The sequence below is a fragment of the Coturnix japonica genome, chromosome 7, assembly GCF_054131305.1.
Source record: "Coturnix japonica strain WE chromosome 7, WE-NBRP24, whole genome shotgun sequence".
Lineage (NCBI taxonomy): Eukaryota > Metazoa > Chordata > Aves > Galliformes > Phasianidae > Coturnix > Coturnix japonica.
In genome coordinates, this window is record NC_140669.1 from 33147853 (window position 1) to 33153849 (window position 5997).

Genomic DNA, 5997 nt, shown 5'->3' on the forward strand with positions numbered 1-5997 from the left:
TTGATCACAGAAGTACCTTCTAGTTTTACTTATCTTAGTAGACATAGTAAGCAGGAAGTGTAAGTCTGCACTTCCACCTCTCTGGTGTTAATTTTATTTATCACAAACTAAGGCTGGAAAATCTCAAGTCTATTTGGACTGAAGCTTAGCATCTGAGTTCCACTGAAGAAGTAGTTTAAACACAAGATGGTATTTATTGCTGGCATGTGATCAAAATTACGTTTTTTGATGTTGAAAGTCAGATTCAAATTAAGGCTCCAATGAAGGACACAGAGAGTTAAACAGGTAAATGGATACATCTCATCCCTGGTGTAAATCTTTTAACTTGCAGCCCTGATTTCTTGGGCCGGTTTAAGGTACTTCCAATAAGGGATTTGGGGGATGAGCTCACCCTGCTCTGCTGTACGTGACCTGAGGGGCTAGGCCTGGAAGCCAGGAGCTTTGAGGGTGATATTACTCACATCAAGTACATGGAGAGCAGCAGCCATTGAGAGGTGGAATGACTGCAGCCATGGAGCAGCTGCTGGGCGGCTGCCCCAGAGCTCCCTGTGCTTTGGTTGGAGGCACATCTCCTCACACACTGTGTTAGCAAGGCACAAATTAACTGCAAAATGTCTTCCTTAGTAGCTGTTCCTGCAGCAGGTTTGGCCTCACAGTCAGGTCACCCAAGCTCCAGGACTTTGTGCATTTTCCAGAGATACACAGTCTTCCAATCCAAGTTCATTTATTCCTATCTGGTTCCAGCTGAGTTCCACTGACCGGTGTGTACATCAATCAGCTTCTCAACCCTTCTTGGCCTTCTTGCTGCCTGTATGCAGAAGCTCCTCTGTTTCTGGAAGGGAAGAGCTGTGTTTTCCTGTAATCTCTTTAAGATAAGCTTAGATTAGAAGCTTACTGTACAGGTAGGGAGGAACTCAAGAGGGGGATTTCAGTGGCCGTGCCTCTCTTAGGAAGTACCACCACCAGCATAGTGCTGACCTGCCTTCAGTGTCAAGCTGGGCTCACGTCCAACTGCTGCAGCATTGCAGCCATGTTCAGTTCTCTGGGTGATTGTTAGGATTAGAGCTTTCCAAGAATCTAAACTTAATCCTTTCTTTCGGTGAGTATCCTCAATTACAAGTTGTAACGCTGGAGAGAATGATGAGAAAATCTGACCCAGAGATTCCTAAAGTCAGTTAAAAAAAAAACACACCTCTTCTTGGCTTCAAGGCTTTTTGCATATTTGCTTTCTAATTCCTTTTTAACTGGCCTGTCCCAAGTACTCAGCTCTGCAGAAGTGTTGATACTGGAAACGTTCATTTAAGACCCGAGGGCAGCAGAAGAACGGTGTGGTTACAGAGAAAGAAAGCTGGGATTAAAGACAAGATTAGCATTTCAAATCAATCAGCTCCTTGCTAAGCCCTAACCAGTCCTTGCCAGCCCACCAGGCTCCAGAGGGAAGTCGTTCTGACCAGGCCCCGCCTGCTGCCAGCCCACAGCCCACCCTGCTGTACCCCCACATTCACAGAAGGAGCATTTTTTTCCCCCTTCCCTATCTGAGCCCTTCATCCCCCTCTTTTCCCAGGAAAAGGCTCTAATTAATTCCTTTCCTTTCTATTTATGCCTATTACTCACTGCAAAACTGTGTCCCCCAGTAGATTTATGGCTCAATATAATGACTAGGCCTTAGGGGAATATTATTCATACCATCAGCTGAATCCAACAGAGAAAGTCTATATTTTATTTGTAACCTTAGTCAGAGCAGTCATTTCACAGAGAGGCAGCGGCTGCAGGCTCCAGAAGTGAAAAAAAAAAAGAAAGCAAATGTTTAGATAGAAGCTCATCATCAGAAAAAGGAAACTGAGATCTCTTGGGTCTGTACATGGAGCTGAGGGCCTCGGGTGGGATGGGATGTGACTAAGTTCAAAAATGGACATTTTTTGAGCCATCACTGGTAAAAAGCTGGGAAGGGGAACGAGTTTTCCTCTATAAACTATGTGGGTTTCTTTCTTTTTTTTTCTCTCTTAATTTCATGGAAACTCCACTGCAAGTTTTTCCTTCTTGTTTCTTTGGTGACTAGAAAATAAAACAAATGCAGCTGGGTCATTCTGCTCTTGCACTATTTCACCACAAAGCTCCAAAGACACAAACTGTGTGTTTTAACTCTCTCGTTACCATGGTCTATTAAACTAAATCTACAGAAAGATAGCTCAGGATTACCAACATATACACAGAGCACTCCTGCCTCTCCGGAGCCCTGCCCTGCCAGCAAGCTGGAATGCAGTTGCTTTACTGTGCAAAGGCTCTTTGCACCAATTCAGCAAGGCTTGAGACTCAATGGTCTTGACTGGCTTCATGGAAAAATGTTCAGCAAGAGAGGAAAAAATCAGAAAGCGTGGATTGTGAAACTGGTAAAAGGGAAAGTATTCTGGGAGAAAGGGCTTCAATCTCTGCAGGCTCTGCTCACCATCCACCCATTCCTGGATGGACTCTTTTGTTCCTGCCACATGACATTTATGGGAGAACAGCAGTCACCATGCTGTAAGCTAGTACTGACATGGCTGAGCTCAGTGAGTCTCAGCAGAAGGGAAGATTGAATGGGAATATATCTACAGTCCCTCAGTGCCGTCACACAAGGCTGTTCCAAATCTTCCTGTCTCTTCCATCTGTTCAGAAATGTACAGCTGGAAGCCGTGGCTGTGGACTGGAGTCTTCAGGAAGGCTGAAGTTTGAGGTTTTGTTTGAGTTGGTCCTTTACTGTGTTAGTGGCCCATCACCGCATAACTGATTGATACACAGAGACAGATGTGTCTGGCCAGCAGGCAGACATGCTGAGCCATTGGGACACTCTAGAAAGGCTGAGTGTAGAGAGCATGCCTGACAGTTGGTTCTGAGGATATGAACAAGTCTGTAAGCATAATCTTTCAAAATGGCCAAGAATACGAAGAAGCCGTGCAACAAGAGCAGCTTCAAACAGGAGCTCTGGAGAAACTCAGCATTTTCTTTGAGCCAGACTTCTTAAACTGATCACAGTAAATGAGATCATCATCAGAGGGGAAAGAAAAGCTGGAGCAAGAGTCGCTGCATGAGTGAAGTATAATCAAATACTTCAGGAAGTTAATTAGACATAGTCAGGAAGCCCATGCTGCCCAAGCATGACTAGATATGGGGCTTACAGCCCTGCTAGCAGACTGGGTCAGTGTTGCCCTGCTCCATGAGAGATACAACAAAAGTTGGACCATATCAATGCCCTCCTGGTGATGTTAAGGGTGTGTCCTGTAAGTTTCTCTGGAGTTTATGCAGTATGGGATGACCTGAAAGATGGGGAATCACCACCTCTCATTCCAGCTGTTCCTCTTCTAACTATCATGTCAAGACAACGTAAGGTCTCTGGGACACTGTCCTATAAGTATAATATATAAGCTATGGAATCATAGAATCATCTGGGTTAGAAGGGTCCATTAAAGGTCATCTGGTCCAGCTCCCCTGCACAGAACAGGGACACCTGCAGCTCCATCAGGTGCTCAGAGCCCCGTCCAGCCTGACCTTGGGTGTCTCCCGGGACAGGGGAAAAACACATAGATCTGGGTCTGCTCTTGTCTTGACAAGGCTCCAGTAATGCTGTAGGTGGGGAAAATCCTTGGGGCTGTTTAAAATAGAATTCTAGAAACTGCAAACAGTACTCCTTTATGCGATAGCAAGCAGAACTGTATGGGTGCACAAATGCTGTGTATAAAAACAGGGTGTTAAGTAACAATAAAACTGCAATAGCACTGGGGACTTAAATATTAACATCAGAATAGGAAAAAGTATGCAAAGCCTCAGATTGCACTCGTGTTCATGAGGACTTTCTAAACATCCTGTAGAAGTTGACTTAAAGGCTTAAATCCCAGGAAACGCTGATAGAGTATGGTGGTATCAAATGAGCATTTGCTTTTCCTTTGGAAAAATCTTTTGTAGCTAATTTCGTCATCATTCAAGAATATCGGTCACAGTGGGGGCTGCTGCTCAGGTCTGCACCTTTTTTATGGCTATAGGACTGTGTGTGTTATGCAGGTCACTGCTGCCTTGGCAATGAAGCAGGCACAGCAGTGGCACACAGATGATGTAGTAAAAGGTGTCTGCTACAGACTACCTGATAAAGAAAAAGAGATGGATGAAGTTTTCTTTAGGCACTTAAGAGAACCCTTACTGTCACAGGCACAGGTATTCAAGACTGAATTTGACCACCATTTACTGAGAGGGCGATATGGCTGCGTATAACAACTGCAAGAGGCTTCTTCATTGGGTCAAAGGCAATTTTGGGATGCAGGCTGTTAATGAAGCAGTGCAGGGAGGTGCTCTTGTAGACCTGCTGCTCAAACACGGGGAAGAACTGATGAAGGCTGGAGAAAAACTTGTTGGCAGGATTTAAAGGACTATGGACTATGAACTAACTTAAGATTCTTATGAAAGTGGGCAAGGTAAACATCAAAATTACAAGCCCCCAAACCTCAGAAGTGTAGGGCTTGTCTGTTTGGAGCATGGAATGCAAACACATTGCCTGTGCATGTATGAATTCAATTAGGAAGCAAGGCTTTGCAGAGGACAGCTACAAAAGGGCCTCACTTCCACTGTTTGGTTTGTAGCAACTGCAAATGATGAGACTATCAACCACATACTTACAAATATTTGAAAACCAGCACTCATTTTGTCTTCATTTTTGGTCTTTTTGACATATTTAGAAAACAACTCTTGGAGACTAATGTATGATGTCACAAACACATGAGGGGTTGATGGAGTTGCAGATGAAGAAATTACAGTCTGCGCAGTCACAAAGGAGAGCAGAAAATCAGCCATTTCTTTCTGCTCTTCATGTTCCCATATTTCCTCCATTTTAAATGTATTTGAATACTAAATGTGGTTTCAGTACACAAGTAGTACTTGCAGACACAACAGAGCTTGGAAACAGAAGCAAAATAAGTGACCTAAGAATCCAGCATGTGCTGGTTTACCAGAAGGTGAGTGCTTCACTTAGGCATCTGCTAAGCTGTCTGGTAACTCTGTTCCCAGAAGGTAGATCTCTGCTCTTCACAAAAGATGCTTAAGGGGAAATGGTGTTCTTGAATAGCCCTGGGGATGGTGACCCCACCACTCCCTGGTCAACCTGTGCTGCTGCATCACTATGGGCAGAAATGTCTCCTAAAATGCAACTAGAACCTCTCCTGGCGCAACTTAAGGCACTTACCGCTTCTCCTGTCATTAGTTGCCTTGGTCCTCCTCTTGCTTTTAATATATTTGTAAAGATATTCTTAATTACCTTTAGCAATGATGGCCAGAGAGAGTTAACTTTGGTTTCCCCATTGCTGGTTACCTGGTCTGCCAGCCGCAGCCTGCCTCTGGTCCCTTCACACTGCTCAGAGTCTGGAGACACATGGGCATGGTTAGCAGATAATGTGCTTTTGTTGGGATTCTTCCCCTGTTTTTCATAGGAAGGAAGGAAAGGTAGAAGAGGAAGGAAGGAAAGGAAGGAAAAGGAAGGACAGAAGCAGGCGGGCAGGCAGGAAGGAAGGCAGGAAAGAAGGAAAGAAGGAAGGAGAGAAGGAAAGGGAATCAATAGAAACAGGCAGAGTTGGATGCCTCTGAACAAATCTTGGCTATCTGTAAAGGCTATGGCGTGAGTTGTTCTTTTCTGAAATGTTCTTTTTGTTCCGTTCAGGACGTGTTCCTAGGATTGGAAGAGGAGGAGGAAGAGGGAAAGAAGAAAGAAAGAAAGAACACTATTTGATGGCATAAATACGTGGGGCAGCAATGCCAGCCACGAACTGGGGACTCTCATCATGGAAAAATGAGCCTTCTTCCAGCTCGCCTTAAAACATTCCTTCAGCTCCAAGCAAAGCGACCTCGCCCACGGCAGCACCCACCCTCGGAGGGGCGGAGGAGCCGTGGCGGTGTCGGTGGACCCACAGTGACTCTCTGCGGTCCGCTGCGGCTATTACACGCGAGGCGCTGCCCGAGACGTTCCGAAGGAGGAGGAAC

At 45.1% G+C, this 5997-nt stretch overlaps 1 long non-coding RNA gene across 2 annotated transcripts; it reads left to right on the forward strand.

Moving 5' to 3' along the window:
• The first annotated feature begins 4884 nt into the window (after nucleotides 1–4884).
• Nucleotides 4885–5796, forward strand: LOC146760162 (uncharacterized). Of its 2 annotated transcripts, none has more exons than XR_014948442.1 (2): nucleotides 4885–4979; nucleotides 5678–5796. It is a non-coding gene; the product is annotated as an uncharacterized LOC146760162 (long non-coding RNA). The 2 variants fall into 2 exon arrangements; XR_014948441.1 differs by lacking the exon at nucleotides 4885–4979 and adding an exon at nucleotides 5277–5401.
• Nucleotides 5797–5997: the final 201 nt, after the last annotated feature.